Genomic DNA, 21,253 nt, shown 5'->3' with positions numbered 1-21,253 from the left:
AACTCAGAAGAGGAGTATTCCTGACTCCAGACCCAGTACTCTATCCACTTCAACGCTTGGCTGCCCCTGTGCTACATACATAGGAATCAGCAAAGAGCAGACTACAATTTACTTAGAGTCAATTGATTCATAAGTTCTGATTCAACGTCATTTGCTAAAATGATTTTTTAATTGGGTTTTAGGCAGAAGGTTTGATTCTTAGTGTAGCATGAAGCAGTAACAATTCAATGCAACTCACTTTGCTTTATTTAAAAAGCAGCCTTAGCACAGTGTGAAAAACACTGGATTGGGATGCGGAGGACCTGGGCTCCAAACACAATAGTTACTTGTCGCCTCTCTGACCTTGGGCCGATCAGGTCATTTCCCCACTCTGCGCCTGAGAGATGAGGGAGTTGGGTTAGATTTGATTCAACCAATGTCCGTTAAACCCTACAATTTGCCTTGCACTATGCCGGACACCGAGAGTACAAAGAAACAAAATGAAATGGTGCCTGCCCTCGAGGAGTTTTCAAGGAGTAAAACACATACACAAGTACATAAGTACAAACTCCATAAAAAGCAACATGAAAGTAATTCTAAGATGTCGAGTGGGATGCTAGGAAAGGCCTCCCACTGGAAGAGACCCCTGACCTGTACCTTGAAGGAAGCTGGGGATTCCAAAAGGCAGAAAGCTAAAGAGCCGATATGCCCTAGTCGTGAAGGACCGCTTGTGCAAAGGAACAGTTCCTGTCCTAAAGGAGTCTGCATTCTATTAGGGAGAAAGAACATGAACAAAAGCTAGTGAATACAGAGTTACACAAATTAATTTCAAGAGGCAGGGAGCAGAGATTATTGTGGAAAGCAGGAAAGGCCTTATGCAGGACCTCCAAGGTCCCTTAGTCCAACTACACCTGAATAAGAATCCTGTTGATAGATAAAACATGATGCTTTCCCTCAAGGAGTTTACAGTATAGTGTGAGTGTTAAGAAGAAGCCAACTAGAGAGTTTAAGATCTGTACGTAAATGACTATGACATAAATTAGAATGTACCAAGATAAGAGGCAGCATGATGTAGTGAATAGATAACAGCCCTTGTTCCAGCCCTGTTTCTGACTCCAGAGATGTTCTTTCATTGTGGAACTTCCCTCAGCATCTGGGGCTTCCTCACTTTGGAACATCCAACTATTCCCGTGGCTTTCTCAACATGGAACATCTCTCTCTAAAACCCACTCTCCCATGGCTAAGTTCATCATGGAGTCTCCATTTTGACTCCTGCATTCTGGAGGTGTCCAAGCCAGCCTTCATTTCTCTCCTGGCTCTGGACTTCAAACCATATTCTTCACACCAGGTACCTCCATCACGTCTCCTTTTGCCCTCCCCTCTCTCTTTTCAACTCCCTTTTGTGTTTTCTTCTACCATTGGAATGTAAGCTTCTAGAGAATAGGGACTTTTTTAACTTTTCCTATATGCCTGGCACATGGTAATCATTTAATAAATGTTTCCTTCTTTCCTTTCTTCCTTCTTTTCTTTATTCTTTCCTTCCCTCTCGCCTTCCCTTCCTCCCCCTCCTGTCTCTCTCCCTTTCTTCCTTCCTTTCTTCCTTCCTTTCTTTTTTGAAGTCAGGAAAACCTGGGTTCAAGTCCCATTTTTAACACTTAATGGCTAGATGACCCTGGGTAAGACACTTCTCAGTTCTCCCAGGCAACTGTCTTAAGATCTATAAGACAATATACAAAGTAATAATACATATTATACAATAATACATATAATACATATATCATACATACATAAAATGATATACAAAAAATTGTTGCTGATCCTCATTGATAGAAGGGGTTCCTCCAAGGGATGGTCCCTACACTGCTGAAATCAGAGGTCTGAGATGAAAAGAAAAGTGACAGACTGAACAGAGAGCTATGGGACACTCCAAAGAGAAACTCCTGCCTCTTGGGAGGGATTAAGACAACACTCATAAAGTTCTCTGCCTAGAAAAATCTTCCTTGTTCCTATTTGTCAACCAAACCAGCACACTTTCCTTAGGGCTGTATTGGGGATCAAGATGGGCTCTTAGCACTTATTCAACCAAGGGCCCTTGAAGAGTTTGGCCTTTGTTTCCTTTGATTAATTCAATGTCTTTGATTGAGTCTTACCAGATGCTAAGTCCCAGGCCCAAACCCCTATCTTTTAGGTGCTAAGCCTATGTGGGTGTGAATGGTAACTAAGGTGGGGCTCCAGGTGGGGCCAATGAAGGGAGGTGCTAAGACCAGGGCCAAGAGTAAGAGCTTAAGTTCTGGTGGCTCAGATGACGTTTGATGAGGGCTAAAGAGTGCATAAAAAGGGAAGACAGAGCTATTTGCTTAGGGCTCTCACTCTTGGCAGTGCGCTGCTGTGGAGACTCTGGGCAGCTGTAGTTAAGAGCCCTCCAGCTTGTAAACCCAGATGTTAGGACTTTGTTAAACTCTAGTAACTATGCATTGAGATTTGAATCAGACAAGGTCTGTCTGTTGATGTTTGTAATTTGTTTGTATTTGCTCTGAAGTTTAGGGTGCTGGCTTTTTCCCCCTGAACCAAGTGAATGATATTTGTATGCTGGATTGAAATAAGACTGTTAACCCCTTCACGTTGCTTTCTTTAGTAAAGCAGATAGAAAGAACTTGTGCTGGCAGTGTTCTTGTTGTTTGGCTTGTGTTGGTCTTTCACCCCCACAACAGATGCTAGCTGAATTGTTGCAACAAGTGCCCACCGTAAGACTCATCTCCTCCATGAAGCTTTTCCTGATGAATTCCAGTTGATCTCCTGGCCACAGTGACTGGTCCTTCCTCTGAATTCCACCAGCCCTTATGTATGCAGCCTGAATTACACAATCCAGGATTTGGTTTTAGATATAGGATTTTATCTTGTTTTATAATTCTTTGATGAATATGAGGCTCATCTACCCAAGTGTCAAATTCTTGGAAGAAAGAACCAGATCTTATGCCTCTTGATGTCCCTTGCAGCTCATTTCTAGATTCCTAGGTTTAAGGTTGGGGGGATCCCAGAGCCCATCTAATATTACAGATGAGAAAACTGAGGCCCAGAGAAGGTAAGTGACTTGCCCTAAGGTCACACAGATAGTAAATGATAAAACCAGGGTTCAAAGTCAGGTCATCTGATCCCAAATTTGGCGCTTCTCCCACCATACAATGATACCTCCTCGTATTGCAGAATCTCCGCATTAGACAGGAACTTGGTTTTTGTCTGGTCCAACCTGTACCTTTTTGAAAAACAGAGTCTTCCCTCCAACACACTTCAAAATTGGTCATCTACCTTTACCTGATGACCTTTTAATGAAAAAGAGGCTCACTGTCTGTCAAAGCGGCCTGGGAATACTCTACTGAGACAGCGATAGTGTTGTGGAGAACATAGTGTAGATCTTATTTCTTTGTGGATTCCCTGAAACTATAGCCACTGGTCATTAGGACTTGATTTAAGAATTGTTGCAATAGGTCACTTTTGTTCATGGGCTTACATAGAGCATGTAGAATGAGGAGTAGATAACAAATGGACAGTCCAAATGCCATATTCGTAATGCCAACATATTAACAGAACTGGAGGAAAGCTTTGTGTGTCTTGGATAGGTTCTCAATGAACAAAAGATCTATAGAAGGACATGAACCAAAATTTCCCAGAATGACAAAGTATGAATAGGTTGCTATCTGCATTAGTGGAGGGAATATTCACAAGTTCATAGAGCCATTGCTACAAATAATTTTCAGTAAGCGTTTATTTTGTTTTTAAGCATACTCTAACCTCATAGGAGTCAAAGGATTTTAGCCTCATAGCGTCTTCAAGGTATAACAGACTTTAGAGATGATCTAATACAATCCTTTCATTTTATAAAAAGCTCAGAGAAATGATGTGACTTGAAGTTAGGTCACCCAGCTGGTTAGTTGCAGAGCCATGACAGAAAGGAGTTGGACTAGATGTCTCTTAGCTCCCTTGCCACTCAAACATTCTATATCCTGTGTCCTAACATTCTCTCTTCGAAGGTAACCTTCCTAATTGGTCATTCTAAGTCTTGTGTTCTAACATTCTATCTTCAAAGGTCCCTTCTAAGGAGAAAGGAATAAGAGAAGGGTGAGGGTGATAAAAAGAAGGCAGATAAAAGATGGCAGTTGTCAGAAGTAAAACAGACATTGGAAAAGGGAAAGGAAAAAAGGGAGAGAGAGAAGGATAAACAGAAGAAAATAGAATGGAGGGAGATGCATAATTGGTAACCAAAACTTTGAATGTGAATGGAATGAACTCACCCATAAAAAGGAAGCAGATAACAGAATGGATTAGAAACCAGAATCCAACAATATGTTGTTGAATTGAGACTTGACACTTGGAACAGAGAGACGTACACAGTTAAAATAAGAGGCTGGAGCAGAATCTATTATATTTCACCTCAAGTGAAAAAGGCAAGGGGTAGTAATTATGTTCTCAGACAAAGCAAAAGCAAAAACAGACCAAATTAAAAGGGATAAGCAGGGAAACTACATCTTGCTAAAAGGCATCATAGACAATGCAGTAATATCAATACCAAACATATATACAGCAAATGGCATCGTATCCAGATTCTTAAAGGAAAAATTAAACAAATTATGGGAGGAAATAGACAATAAAACTGTTCTAGAAGTGGACCTCAACTTTCCCCTTTCAGAGCTAAATAACCCTAATGATAAAATAAATAAGAAAGAAGTTAAAAATGAATAGAATCTTAGAAAAGTTAGATGTGATAGCCTTCTGGAGAAAACTGAAGGGGAATAGAACACAATATACCTTTTTCTTGGCTACATATGGCACCTTCACAAAAACTGCCCCTGTACGAGGGCATAAAAACCTCACAACCAAATGCAGAAAAGTAGAAAATTAAATGTAACCTTTTCAGACCTAATGCAATAAAATTATATTTAATAAAAAGCACTAGAAGCATAGATTAAAAATTAATTGGAAACTAAATAATCTAATCTTAAAGAATGAGTGGGTCAAAGAACTAATAACAGAAATAATCAACAATTTCATTCAAGACAGTGACAACAGTGAGAACACTATACCAAAATGTATGGGATACAGCCAAAGCAATACTTAGGGAAAATTTTATATCTCTAAACATTTGCATCAATTAAAAAGAGAAGGAGCAGATTAATGAATTGGGCGTGCAGTCAAAGGTCCCTTCTACTTTGAGCATTTAACGTCCTACGTTCTAACATTCTGAACTCATGTTCTGTGCTCCCTTCTATCTCAAACACTCTAGGTTCTAGGACAGCTAGGTGGCCCAATGGATAGAGTGCAGAATTTGGAATCATTAAGATCTCAGTTTGAATCCTCCCTTAGCCACTTACTAGAAGCATACCCTGGGAAAGTCATTTCACCTCTCTGTGCCTCAGTTTCTTCATCTGTAAAAATGGGAATAATAGTAGCACCTGCCTCACAGGGGTGCTATGAGGATCAAATGAGTTAACATACTCAAAGTGCTTTGTAAACTTCAAATCACCACATACAAGTTCTTATCACTACTGTTTTTATTACTATTACGGTCCCTTCTAGTTCTGACTCCTAAAGGAAGGGTGTTAATTTATCAGGCAATCTGGTAGAGTTCTGTACCAAATTCCCAGGGAGGGTCTTGAGCCAATAAAAGTGTAGCACCCCTAAAAAGTCACCTCCACCCAACATCTTTGTAGGCTCAGGGATCACTGAAGAATGAACAACCTCTCTGGGGAGAGGTGGGGTAGGTAGGTGAGGGAGAAGAATGTCCTGGCAGTGTCCCTAACAAAAGGATCACATTTCAGTTACCCATGACCAGGCTCCAATGACCATGGCAGTCATTGCTGCTGAAACCTCTAAGCTTTAAGAGTTTCCCAAACAATGCATATTCCTGTTTATTTTAGTGGTTGCTCAGTGACTGCCATACACTGAACTCCTGTAACCAAGGGAGGCTGACAGCTACCAAGAGGACCTGATTTCACCAGCTCCCCACTGACTCATGGAGCTTTCAGAAAGGAAGGAGCACTTTGTTTATGGAGCACATAAGTGGGGCATACATATTGGAGTGCAGCTTCCTAACCTTTATCCCCAGAAGGCTGCACAAGTCAGTGAGAAAGGCCAACCTTTGGTCAAAAAAGATTAGTCTCTTAACTGTGAGATAGGCTTTATCTGGGATGAAACTACTAATCAGCAGATTCTGACACTTGTTCCATGCAATTCCCACAGATAGCAAAGCAAAAGAATGAAGGGGGTAGGGAAGTTGAGGCATTACTAGGGAAATAGGGTCCTTCTTAGTGATGAGTGAGGAAGTCAGTTTACCCTGGGGATGGAGCAGAATAGCAGACATAGGATCACCACAAGGTTAATTGGTGAAAGGAGGAACCTGAGGAGATGAACTTGTCCAGAGCTCGGTGATGAGACAGATCAGCCTAGAATATTTGTTGCTCAGTTTCTGAAAGGTTAAGAGTCTAAGGCATAAGAAATCTTGTACAGGAGAAGACACACTGTTATAGAAATCAAGGAGGAGGGAAGACAGGAACCAACCGACCTCTTCTTGCCTTGATCCAGATGAGGGTAAAGAGCATATTTGAAAACAAAATAAGTCCATTAATGAACATTAAATTTGTATTAATAGATCTGTGATTCCATCAATGCGGATTATCTTTGCACTGGTGAAGATAGCAACCCATTCTTGCCTTTACTAAAAACGTTTTGCTGTATCTTCAGTAACATAAGCTCAACATAATGACAGGATGCTTTGACTTCAGGCCAACTGGGCCCCAGCCACAGCCCACTTCCTTTGATAGTGACCAATGTTACTGAATCAGGAGATAAAGTAATTCAGGAGATCCAGGGACCTAGAGTCAACTGCTTGACTTCTGGTCAGAGAATTAAAGGCTAGAACACCAACCTCTTCATTTTATAGAGTAGGAATCCCTTAGTCCAAACCTTTTGTTTTATAGATAAGGAAACTGAAGCCTAGATTGACCCAAGTTCACACAGCTAGTAAAGAGAAAAGCTAGGATTTGAACTCAGGTCATCTAACCCCAAATATAGTGTTCTTTCAACCACAACACATCTGGGTTCTGATCCTGCTCTGGCTTTTGCAGAAATATCCTCACCCCCTTGTAACCTTAAGGTCATAGAACTGATCAGGTCTCTAAGAGAATGTTATGATGATGTTGTTTTTCTGGAAAAGAAAAGCTTTTGTTGAAGAGAAAGTGAAACTTTCAAAAATAAAAAGTCAGAGCTGGGGAAGGAATTTTAGAGAACATTAAGTTCAACTCCTTATTTGTATTGAGGACCAGAGAAGAGGAAGCCACTACCCAAGGAACAGAGCTGAAACTCAAATCAAGATTTTCTGGCTCTGAGGTCAGTGGTCTTTTTACTGAAGCCTCTTAACCAGGGCCTTTTTCCTTTCTCTGACTGATAATGTGTGATCATCATCCTCATCTTCCTCCTCCTCCTTCTCTTTCTACTCTCTGATGAATGAAAACCCCAAGAGACAGTTTCTGGGTAATTAATAATCAATTAATTAATTAAACTAGCCAGCAATCAATAAACTGATGACCAGTGCTTTCTCTCATTAATTAAAGACAACCAATGGAGACACTGAATGCCTTAAATACTTTGTAAAAGGGAATGCCAAGTGAAAATGGGGCTAGAAAGTCTTCGGTTCCTCTTGGTGAGAATATGGCTTGATCATGAGACTCAGCCACCTCCAGCAATATGGACACAGAAGCCAACTCTATCCAGACCACTCTGGTTGGTTTTCTCCTTCATGAGCTGGGTCACCCTAACCTCTAGTGGAGGGGTATAAGGACAGGGGCTTTTACCCCAAGGCCAAGAAATCACCTAGACTAGATTCTATTTACACTCTAAAGAGAAGTAAGGTCTCCTAGTTGGGTAGGGTCCTGCCTAAGATTGAAGACCATGTTCCTCGAGGGCTAGGACAATCTAATCAATCAGTCATGTCCTTCAAAGATTGACTTTTTACAGAGACTTTTTACAGTTACTGACTTTATTTTAAATGGGGAAATAAAGGAGAAAATCCTGGATCTCAAATTAATAATTGGTTATTCATTTAATAGTAAATTAATTTTCTCTCACTTCCTCCTCCTCCTCATTATCATCATTGGTGAGGACCTAGGATTTTATTGGTAGGAGGAATTCCCTGTGAAGAAATTCCTTTTACCAACGTAGATCTAAACCTGTCCCAAATCTTCCCAAATCTTTAGTTTGGGAGTGTTTATAAGAAGTTTAAGTGATTTGCCCTTGTTTGAGATAGCCTATATGAGACAGGAATTGAATCTAGGTCTTCTTGACCTCTGTCTACACATTTCTATGCTGCCTCTGTAAAAGGTGGGAGTTGGACTAGTAGTTTCCAAGTCATCTTCCAGCACTGACAGTCCATATTCTAACAGTCTATGTTCTAAGGTCTGACATTCTGTGTGCTGTCTTCTAACATTCCAAATTTTAAGATATTTTCCAGATCAAACATTCTGTGTTCTAAAGTCTCATCCAGGTCTGTGTTCTAAAACTGCATTCTAAGGTTCCTTCAACTCTAAATCTTATGAATATCTTCATGATTGTTCAAATCAATAACTATGGGCAATTATTAGAGACTCTTTGATGCCTACGATGTTTTTGAGTTGAACACTGACCCATGTGAAAAGACTGACTAGCACCCTGAAGAAGCAGGAATTCATAGTAAGAAATTCATCTTAGCTCCAACTTGTTCCTCATTTAGAGAGATTTTTTTTAATACTTCTGTAGTCTTATGAAATGACAATTGGGCTTACAGGACAAGTCCAAGCTTGTACAATCCCCACAGAGGTTTCCAGGGATGCAGTTTGAACTATCTGCTTTAGTTCAAGCTGGAACAACCTTTTATTTGTCTTGTGGAACAAGACATCTTTGCAGGCCCACATATTTCCAAATATCTCAATATTTGGCATTTAGTATGCATAGCTGGCGATAGATCCTATAGATACCATTCTACAGGAGGTAAAATGAATAAATTTCCTCCAGTGTATATTCTTACATGTGTAATAGGGTTTGATAAAGTATATATGTGTCTGATCCACCCCCAACCTTCCCATCTACACACACACACACACACACACACACACACACACACACACCCCCTTACAACTTCTGTTGCATTGGCACTAAGAGGAATGATTGGAATAGCTAAATAGAATGCAATATCTGTACGAGCCACCAGGTGGTGACCTGATCTCTGAGCTATTTGTTCAAGTAATATGCACTATACATTCTAAGTCTTAGGGCCTTTTCAGACTGGGACTTGCTTGATTTCTATGTCTTTCCAGCCTTTTTTCCCTCCAGGGCCAATTCAGAGTTTCTCTCTATTCTTGTTATTAAGAATAATTTGCATCATAATTCATAACTCCAACTGGCTCTAGCCTATATTCCCATTGGATTATAGCTTTACAATTCAACCCTCACATTCTACAGATGTTTTCATTATGATTCTACAGACGTTTTAATAATGAATTAAATTACTTACCCAGGGTTACACAAGTATTAAGCTTTTGAGGTAAGATTTAAATAAATCCAGGTCTTCCAGACTCTAAGTCCAGCATTCTATCCACTGTACAATACTGACTTTCTAACCTCATTCGCTTTCAAAATGTTATGTCATCTAGAAAGAATTGTTTATGCATCTATTGTTCAGTTGTTTCAGCCCTATCCAACTTTTTGAGACCCTATTTGGGGTTTTCTTGGCAAAGATACTGGAGTGGTTTGTCATTTCCTTCTCCAGCTCATTTTACAGATGAGGAAACTGATGCAAACAGAGTCAAGTGACTTGTCCAGGGTGGCACAGCCAGTAAGTGTCTGAAGCCAATTTGAACTCAGGAAGATGAGTCTTCCTGACTCCAAGTCTGGCTCTCTATCCACTGTCCCACCTAGCTATGTTACACATACATAGTTGCACATAATTATCTAACGAATTCAAATACAACGTAAAAAGAAAACAGAGCTCTTAAAACTCCTGAGTGGCTACTCAGCCTCTCTTAGAAAGGATTGTATGTATCTTTTTTCAATTACCTTTATTCCCTCCACCTTATCTTCTGTACCTGATTCTCACAGGTACGCCCAAATGCCATTTTAAGGAAGCGCTCTCTAGTGTCCCGTTTTCATAATCTCTTGGGGAAGGGGAAGGGAAAGGAGGAAGCTAATTAGCTCACTTTGAAGCAACCTCCTCTGATAGTAGGAATTCTTAACATGAGCTCCACAAATGTGTTTACAGTAAAATATATTAATAACTATTTCAATATAATTTATTTCCTTTATAATCTTATGTATTTTAATATACTGTTCTGAGAATAATGTGGTCACCAGACTGCCAAAGGGGTCTATGACACAAAGAAGGTTAAGAATTCCTATCTTGGGGAAAGTACCCTGTTTGGAACTCCAAGATGGTCCCCCAGGTGAATCCTACGCACACTCCCTTCAGAGGCTGGTCCTAGAAAACTTTGTATTAGCTACCCATGTTGTTGAATGCTCCCTCAGAGGTTTTTTTGTTTTGTTTTTGTTTTTTCAGATCTACCAGGGTCCTGGGTTGGGGGCAGTCAAACTTAAACCCTACTCTCCCCCTTCCCCCATACACTAGAAGCTTGAACTCTGGAATAAAAACAGCTAAAGAGACACATAAATGCACAAAGCAATACTCTCCATTTTTAATATTCCTGAACTCCCAAGACCTCCTGATTTAGTCCTTCATATTACCTAAGCATCTTCTTTGTGCCTAAGTCTTGTCTTAATTACTAATTAAAATACAAGAGAACACAGCTTCCAGTTAAAGCTATATCAGAAAGTGGTTACATAGACATATAGAAAAATGTATGATGATGAGATAATATGTCTAAAATAAGCTTTGTCGGTATGAAGCAAAGTATTTAGATACATGGTTCCAGTTTCCAGTAGTATTTTACCTTAGACATAACTGATCTGATTCTCAGTTTCCTCATCTCTATAATGAGAATAATAATATTTATATTATTATATATTATCATTCATAAATATTTATTATTTATATTAATATTAATGTACACTTATTATAGATAATATATAAATATAATATATTAATAATGTGTAATATAACATATTATATATTTATAATCATATTTATACTACATACCTGAGAGATACTACTGTGGGGTGGTAGATAAAGGTAGCCCCGGGCAACAAGAAGATCTGAAGTCTAGTAGGGTCTCTGGCATGTTAGTTGTATGACCATGGGCAAGGTATTTAACTCCTCCATGACCCAGACAATTATCCAAGGCTATAAGTTCTGCATGAGTTGCAGATCTATAAAATCATATTCCTGCACCAAACAAAAAACCTACCTACCTATTTCCTGAAGCTGTTGTAAAAGAATGGCTTTATAAATTTTGAAGTGATATCAAAACAGGAGCTTCTTAATTGAAATAAGAAATTACAATATAATATATATAAATATATCTATAAACATATATAAATATAAATGAATATATAAAGTAATAAATAATAATAAATAATAATTTCTTATTCTCTGGATTTAGGTCAATTGAATTGGTTTTAAAAAGTATGAATTATGGGATATTACAAAAGAAAAGCAGGTAGCAAGTCACACTAGGGTCAAAAAGATAGTGAGTGTCTGAAGTTGGATTTAAATTCTGGTCTTCCTGACTTCGGGTCCAATGCTCTGTCCACTGTACTGACTAGTTGCCTATAGAGAGATAGTCTGGCATGAGAATGAGAATGGATGAAAAATGAGTAAATAAAAAGCATTTATTAGTCATTTACTATGTGCAGGATCTTCTTTAGGAAGACGTAGGTTAGAGACTTACTTTTAGCATTTACCGTGTGTCCATAAAGGCACACAGTGGATAGAATGTTGGGCATGGAGTCAGGAAGACCTGAGTTCAAATTTAGTCTCAGACACTTGATAGCTGTGTGATCCTGGGCATGTCACGGTCTCTGTTTGCTTCAATTTTCTCAACTATAAAATGGGGGTCATAAGGATCAAATGGGATAATATTTGTCATGTGCCTGGCACATACATAGTAATTGCTTAATAAGAGCTTGTTTCCTTCCTTCCCATGGCCAAGGCACTACTAGCCTCAGTTTCCTCAACTCTAAAGCAGAGATAATAATAATACTTGTAATACCTACCTTAGGAGGTTATAGTAAGGCTTAAGTGAAATAACATGTACAAAATGCATTGAAAACCTTGTTGTCGTTCGGCCGTTTTTCAATTACATCCAATTCTTCATGACCCCATTTGGGGTTTCCTTAGCAAAGATACTGGAGTGGTTTGCCATTTCCTTTTCTAGATCATTTTACAAATGAGGAAACTGAGGCAAACAGGGTGAAGTGACTTGCTCAGGGTTACACAGCTAATAAGTGTTTGAGATCAGATTTGAACTCAGGTCTTCCACTCTCCAGGCCTAGCACTTTAACCAATGTGCCACCAAACTGCCCTGTTGAAAACCTTAAATAAATATCAATTTAAGTTATTTATTATTGGTGTTTTTGCTAACAACTGCCTGCCAGAAAATACAATCTATATTGTTAGTGCATATGGAGCTGAGTCCTGGACAGACTAGGAAAAAGAAATCCATCCGGGTAACCTTTGGGGGAATATGCACTGCTCTCAAGGATCTTCACAGACTAGGTACCAGCATGGCCAACGGCATATTTGAAACGGAGCACATGCTCCAACATCCCTGACAGCGGTTCATCCAGCCTTTGCGTGAAGACGTGCAGTGAGGGAAAACTCCCTATCTCTTTATGCAGCCCATCCATTCTTCTTTTGGATAGCTCTACTTCATTTAGAAGTTTTTCCTAACCTTAAACCTAAATCCTCCTCTTGGCAACTTTAGCACACTGCTCCTAGCTCTGCCTTCAGGGACCAGCTAGAACCAATCTAATCTTTTTTCCACAAGGCAACCTTTCCAACATTTAATGACAACTATCATGTACCCCCAAGGGTTTTCTTCTCTGTGCTAAACAACTTCTATTTGTAATTGCTAAGAAGTGATAGTTAAGGAAGAGACACCACTGAAAGAGGAATCAACAAGTTCCCAAATGAAGATTACCAAAATCCAGAATATTCCAATGTCTGCCTTTGGAAGGATTTTTTCAATAAGTTCAAAATGGATACTTGACCCAACCCAACACCACAAAAACTTCCACAGTAAGAACTTCCTTTATGGATAGGCTCTTCCAGCTATGTAGAATATATACTTAATGAATCAAGTTTTGTCTAGTTCAGTAGGTAAATCTCCTGTAGAGATTCCTCACTTCTTAGTCATAAAACTGTAGCTTATTTCTGGCCCAAGATCCTTACCTTCTAGATCCCTAATAAGTTGGCTTGCTCCTAATTCCTGTTTCTAATTCCCAAATCTCAGGTCACTCAGATCCCCTTCTGGTCACTTGAAAAAAAATTACCTCCATAAAAAATAAAATTTTGAAAGTAACTCAAATTAGAGTTGAGTTAAATGATTCATTAAATTTCTGCCCAGTAAAGCCAACATATTTTGGCTGAATTTCTCACCTTTTTAAGAAGCAGGTATCTTTCAGCACCATTCCCCTACACTCTGCCAGCTGAAATCCAATGAACTCTTTTAAACTTAACTCAAATGGTACTTCTTTTTGTATGTACTCTCTTTATTGTCTCCCACCTCAAAATAAACACTCCTACCTTTGGACATTACATAACACTTTGCTCATGCTTTTCCCTTCCAATATTTCCCACGGTTTATTTTGTATTATAGTTGTTCATGAATGTTTTATATCCCACTATTAAATTAAATCCAGCTCAATAAACAAGATGAAAAGCTCCAGGAGGGCAGGGATCCTGCCTTATTTAATATTTGTTTCTCCCTCTTTGTGTCTGTCTCTCTCAATAATGCTGTATGGTTATGAATCTTGGACCACTACCAAAGCATCAAAGCTATGGATGACCCAAATGGCACTTACACAATAGGTATAAGTAGGCAGTAGCATATATCCAGCCATGAACCCTGAGAAAGAAGCAATGTAAGGGATATGACAGAGGAGATGGATGGTCAGATGGGCAGCTAAAGAGGAGGGTGGCAGCAATCAGAACAGTGCCTTAATATGGCACTGGTGCCCACTGCACGTAAGAGTCAGAGGAAGACTGTGTGATGATCAACTGTGAATGACTTAACCACTCTCAGCAATACAATGATCCAAGACAATTCTAAAGGATGAAAAATGCTGTCCACCTCCAGAGAAAGAATTGGTAGAGTCTAAACGCAGAGAGAAGCATATGATTTTTCACTTTCTGTATTTTTTCATGTTTTTTCCCTTTGGGTCTTCTTTCACAACATGACTAATATGTTAATATGTTTTGCATGATTGAACATGCATAACCTATATCAAATTGCTTACCATCTCAGGGATGGGGGAAGGAGAGGGAAGGAGAGAGAAAATTTGGAACTGAATTCTTTTTTAAATTGTTAAAAAAAACTGTCTTTACATGTAACTGGGGAAAAATAAAAAATTATCTTAAAAAAGAGAGTCAAAGGAAGGCCTCCAACGTGTCAGGTAGAACCTCCATAAAGGATTCATGAAGGGCAAAGCCAAGATGGTAGAGTAAAAGCACGGTCTTGCCTGAGCTCTCTCCCAAACCCCTCCAAATACCTTTAACTAATGACTCTAAACAAATTCTAGAGTAATAGAACCCACAGAAAGACAGAATGAAACATTTTTCCAGCCCAAGACAAACTTAGAAGGTTGGCAGGAAAGACCTGTTGTGCCAGGGTGAGAGTGAAGCACAGTCCAGTTCAGGCCATGCCAGAGTAGACTGGTCCCAGAAAACCAGGAGCAGGCCTTGGGGACGACTGAATCGGTCATGGCAGCAGCGGTTTCCAAACCTCTCAGTCCAGACATGGAGTTAAATTTATAGAAATATGAGCATTTCTCAATTGATAAATGATCTAAGGATATGAACAGGTAGTTTTAAGACAAAGTAATCAAAGCTATCTATAGTCATGAAAAAATGCTCTAAATCACTATTAATTAGAGAAACACAAATTTAAAACCTCTGAGTTACTACCTCATAGCTGCCAGACTGGCTAATATGATAGAAAAGGAAAATGACAAATGTTGGAGGGCACATGGGAGAATTAGAACACTAATGTATTGTTGAAGTTGTATAATGATTCAACCATTTTGGAGGATAATTTGGAACTATGCCCAAAGGGTTATAAAACTATGCATACCCTCTGTCCAAGCAATACCCCTACTAGATCTGTCTCCCAAAGAGATTTTTAAAAAGGAAAAGGAAAAGTACCTCTCTGTACAAAAATTTTTATAGCAGCTCTTTTAGTAGTGGCAAAGAATTGGGAAATTGAGGGGATGTCCATCAACTGGGGAATGGCTGAACAAGCTGTTGTATTATGATTGTGGTGAAATATGATTGTACTTTAAGAAATGACAAGCAGGATGCTCTTAGAAAAAACTGAAAAGATTTATATAAACTAGGGGCAGCTAGGTGGTGCAGTGAGTAGAATACCAGCCCTTCAGTCAGGAGGACCGGAGTTCAAATCCGGCCTCAGACACTTGACACACTTACTAGCTGTGTGACCTTGGGCGAGTCACTTAACCCCAATTGCCCTGCCTTCCCCCTTTGAAAAGAAAAAAGAAAAAAAAAAGATTTACATGAACTGATGCAAAGTGAAATGAGCAGAACCAGAACACTGTACATAATAACAGCAATATTGTATAATGACCTACTGTAAATAACTTAGCTATTCTCAGCAATACAATGATCCAAGACAATTCTGAAGGACTTATGAAAGGTGGCATCCATCTCCAGAGAAAGAGTATGAATGCAAATCAAAGATACTTTTTCTTTATTTTTCTTGGGCTTTTTTTTTGGTCTGTGTTCTCTTTCACAGCATGACTTACATGGAAATGTGTTTTGCATGACTACACATGTATAACATGTCAAATTGCTTGCCTTCTCAATCAGGAGAGGGAAGAGAGGGAAGGGAAGAATTTAGAAGTTAAAATTTGAAAAAAATGTTAAAAATGGTTTTACATGCAATTGGGAAAAATAAAATATCATATCCCCCAAACAAAGGAGGAAAGGGGCACCAGAATCACATGGGAAGAGGAAGCTGGGATGGATTTCAATTTGCCCCAATGGAGATCATATCTACATCATTTAAACCACAGAGTATGCCCAATTTTTAAGTATTGAAGACTTGAAGTATTTCTTCCCATTCCTGAACACAAAGAAAATGCTTAATAAATTTTTGGCCACTCATTTCTTTTCAGAAGTGAAGGACTATGAATGAATGCAACACCCTGCATATTCTGTCAGACTATCAATATATTTGTTGATTAATTTTTCCTTAAATGCTTTTTTTTCTTTTAAAAAAAATCTTTATTTTAAGGGGTTTTTCCCTGGAAAGTAGTGGGGAAGGAAAATGTTGAGAAATGAAGGTGATCTAAAAAACAAGAGACAGACATCAACAAAATTTTTAAAAACAAATATTTGATAAATTGAATTACTCCTCTTTAGGGTGAGGTCCATGATCATATTCACCTGGATGTTTGTTAATATTCGGTCCTCAAAATATCAACAGTTGTGAACATTGTCAGGAGAAAATGTTGAGAAATATCACATGCATTCTAATACGTAATAATTATTTATTCATGTCTGAAATAATCATCATATTTCATGAGATTCATTAACTTCATCTGTTCTCTATCATAATGTCCCCCAATTCAAAAATCACTGAAGGTTTATATCTGAATGTCACTGTCATTAAACATTAACACAGATCATCATCTTCCTGACCATTATCAAAGCAGTAATTACTTTGCATGTCAACTTAGATAGTGATACCAGGAACAAAAGGATAAGGTCAAAAACCAAAGGGCATTTATTATTCTAAGAGTTAAATTTCTATATAACAGGTGAAACACACAGGAAAGGAAACTGAGAAACATTTTTAAGCTGACTTTCACAAGCTATAGTGTCATAAAAATGAAGAAAGAAAGAAAAATCCATGTTGACAGAAGGAATTTCATTTGTTGGAGAAATATAAACCTTACACTATTCCAAAACACAGAAATTTGAGGCAATTCTTAGGTTCGATAGCATATAAAACTGCACAGACTCCAGGAGATCATGGAGTCTAGCCCCTTAAGTTTCCAAGGAAGAAAAACTAAAAGGGAAAGTGACTTGTCTAAGACCATATGTATAAGTAGAAAGCAGCGGAGTCATGATTTGAATCCAGGTTCCCCTATTTCAGTAGGACATTAATACAGACTGACTTTCTACTTGCCTCCTTATACTCCCTGGGGGTCTCAGCTACTTCACCTATAAAATGAGTGACTTAGACTAGACTAAACCATCTTCTGAGGTCCCTCCCAGCTGATAGATCATTCTAACACTCTATGTTCTAGAGCCCCTTCACACTCTGACATTCTAATGTTTTTAGTGACTTTTACATTTTTAATGACATTTAATGTCTTTGTGACATTTGATGACATTTAATGTTTTTTAATGATTTTAATCTGTACAACTACAATTCACATGAGGACAAACAGCCAGCCTTTTATAAGTGTTAATAGTAGATAGGGTAAATATCCAAATAAAACCCAATGATACATTTTAACACATTCTTAAAATAAAAGTTTTCATATATTTGAGAATACTTAGATGGATTTGGGGACTGTCAATTTCTTTGGTGAATAGCTGTTGAATAACAGTGTAGCACAGACCTGAATTCAAGAGGAATTTAGGTTTGAACCCCAGCTCTCATATTTACCAATCGTAGAACCATGAACAAGTGGCGTCACTAGTCCAAGTCTTAGTTTCTTCCTCTGTACAATGAGGATAATAAGACTCATCCTACTCCACATCAGGGACTGCCATGAGAAAAGTGCTATAGAATGTCAAACCACAACGTATTATATATCACATCACATCATAACACACATTTAGAGCTGAGTTCTACCAATTCCTTAATTTTATAGTTAAGGAAACAGAGGCCTAGAGCGGGGGTCATTAATTCTCCAAGGTCACAGAGATATCGTATTAACAGAATTAAGATTCAAAGTGAGGTCCTCTGACTCAGCATCCAGCTTCTCTGCCACTCAACTACATCCTTGGTTATTGTTGTGGCTTTTTAACTTTGTTGCTTAGGAAGGAGTCTCAGTGTATGACACTGTATAGCAGTGGTGTCAAACACAAATAGAAACTGGGCCACCAAACCCTGCAACAGGATCCCTGAGAACTACACATTCTTAGAAAACCACATGTTATCATTACCACTGTTCTATTGTATTGTTATTTATTTTATTAAATATTTCCCAATTATATTTTATCTAGTTCAGGCAATACTTGCGAATGCTGTGGACAAAGCAGCTGAAATAATCAAACTGGATCTGTATTAGTTTTTAATTGATCCTATTTACAATTAATTTTGTCCTGTACAGTCGTACAGTTGATTTTGTCCTATAACTACCTAAGTCATGGTTCTTTTTCTCTGAATTTAGTTTAGAATTCATTGGGCATATAATGAGTTAAGTTTAGAAATCCAGTTCCCTTGTTAAGCACTGTTATTCTTATGTCAAGGAAACCTGGTACTCTTGAAGGAAGCAGATGGACTCCAGGGAGTCTGATCTTTATACCACCAAGCTATCCTTCAAGGATGTCTGGTTTGCTATCCAAAGAATTCTAGTCCACCATCTCTAACTTGGCATATGGACTCAAACGTTGAACATTTCTTAGTCACAGGAGGGAAAGATAGGATTGTTGCTAGCCCCTAGTTCCCAATTTTCAGCTAATCTTAGTGTCCCCCATGCCTCAGCTCTGTAGCCAATCACACCGATTTCGCCATTTGTGATGTCAAATTCTTTTAACCAATCCATAACTTGTTTCCTACCTATAAAGTTCTGCTCTTTGTTCTGCACCTCCCTAAAAACTATAAGAGTGTAGCCATTCCCCACCTCAGGGTTTTAGCTTTGCCAAGGAAGCTGAGATCTTCTTTATTGGCAAATTCACACTTTACTAATAAATTTATTGTGCTCATAACTTTGTGCCTCAGTTTACCTTATTTTGACCCCTAACATGGTTAGGGCTATATGTTTGATACCTCTCTGCTATATAGCATGGCCAGCAATGCATGATTGTCCTTAAAAAGAAAACCCCACCACACCACCTAAGCATCTATATATCTAAGAGGAATATCTTCTCACCTTGATGAAGAGATAGATCTCTGGATCACTGGAAGAATTTCTGTGTTCTTGCAAACTGTCAGATCTGGAAAACAAGCTGGAGGAGGTTTTGGTAGACTGTATGCTGAAGCTAGTGGGAGAGGGCAATGTGTCCCCTGAGAGAATCCTGCCCCTTCCTGTGTCAATCCTCTCCCTGGATTTATCTTCTGGATACATTTCTTCATCCTGTAGGTTGACTGCCCTAGGCTGCTGATAAATTTCTTCAGACTTCTGGTCGATTTCATCCAGTGCCTGGTAGATTGGTTCAGGTAGCTGGTAGATGTCTGTGGGAGACTCATAGCCATTTTCAGACTGTTGATGGGCATCTTCAGCCTGCTCATAGACTTCTCCGTGCAGCTCATAGTTTCTTTCTCCTTGCTGAGAAAAGACCATGCTGTAATCTTCATCATTGCCCCAGGAGGAGGACACAGACTCATACTGAGCATTCCCTTGAGTCTCCTGGATGTTGATGTATGTGTTTTTTTCATCAGTAGTAGAATCTGGGGATAACCCATCATCACAAACCTGGTCATAAAATTTATCTTCATTTTCTGCTGGCTGATCAGGGACCTCATACGTCTCCTCTTTTTGGATCATATCATAGATAGTGTTGTAGTATTTGTCTTCCATCTTTGTTTGTCTGAGCTGTCTTTCTTTAAAAGAGCCTGGACAGGATGGGACAGAAAAATGAGACAGGTTACCATACACAAACTTTCAGAGGAGCACACATTTGCGGAACACACATAGTAGCTACGAACAGCTACAGATGACAGGTCTCTAGCAATCATTTACATAAGGCTTTAATCAGCAAACCACATTTCCACTGGGTGGAAGATAAAGCTAATAAACATAGTTAACTCTTTCATTTCTAATTATACTTGTAAGTAGAATGTTAGTTTTTTTTTTCTCTGCCCCACCCTTATTTTATTTTATTTTGCCCAGACTTGGGATTTCATTGGTTTAGACAACTCCTGGAAAGGAAATGCCCTCCACCAATGAGATCAGTAACTGTTCTACAACTTATGGTCTTATAAATAATGACAAAAATAGCTAGCATTAACATAGTGCTTTAAGGTTTGCAAAGTGCTTTACAAATATTATCTCGTTTGATCCTCACCACAACCCTCACAGCTGAGGTAGGCAGAGATTAAGTGATTTGCCCAGGGTCACACAGCTAGAAAGTGTCTAAGGCCAAATGTAAACTCAGGTCCAGGTTTTTTTATCCCCTGTATGACATAGTTGTCTATAATATAAATACAAATAAAATAAATATAATAGAAAGTTTGGAGGGAGGTCACTGAAAGCTCAAGTGACTTTGTCAGGGTCATACAGTCAGTATGTGTCAGAAGCCAAAAATGAACACAGGGTTTCATTACTCTCTAGCTCTCCATTCCCTACATTGCTTCTAGTAGTTGTGTGTCCCCCTTCCTGGTCCTTCCCCCACCTGTCCTACACACACACACATTCTCTCTCTCTCTCTCCCCTCAGGTAAACTAAGGGTTGAATTATTTTCTCAGATTGCACTCAAATTCAACATGTGGCCATCTGTTGGTAAATAGAGCTTCCTTCCTTACCCTAGCCCTCTGCTAAATTTTGACAAAATTCGACAACCAGTCCCTACTCCTAGACAGCCCTTTACAAGGGCAGGAAACCCTTTTCTGAATGAACAAATGGCTTTATTGTTGAATGCGAGGAGCCTATGATGAATGAATTTTAACTCTTTCACATGTCCAGATTGGTGATAAATCGAATTTATATTTCGTATCAGCTAGCAACACCATTCTCTAGCAAGGTGATTAATCATCAGAAAGACAAGAAAATGGGCACAGACCATGTTAAACAAAGGGCATGAGGATTAAGAATGGGCGATTTCCTTTTCATGGACATGATCACCAAATTTCAAAACTGATAGGGTCCTGAGAGACCAACCTCCTTATATTACAGATAAGGAAACAGAACCTCAGAGAGGTAACCAATAAATTCAGAGCTGGGACCT

The sequence above is a fragment of the Trichosurus vulpecula genome, chromosome 7, assembly GCF_011100635.1.
Source record: "Trichosurus vulpecula isolate mTriVul1 chromosome 7, mTriVul1.pri, whole genome shotgun sequence".
Taxonomy (NCBI): domain Eukaryota; kingdom Metazoa; phylum Chordata; class Mammalia; order Diprotodontia; family Phalangeridae; genus Trichosurus; species Trichosurus vulpecula.
This window is presented reverse-complemented; position numbering follows the sequence as displayed.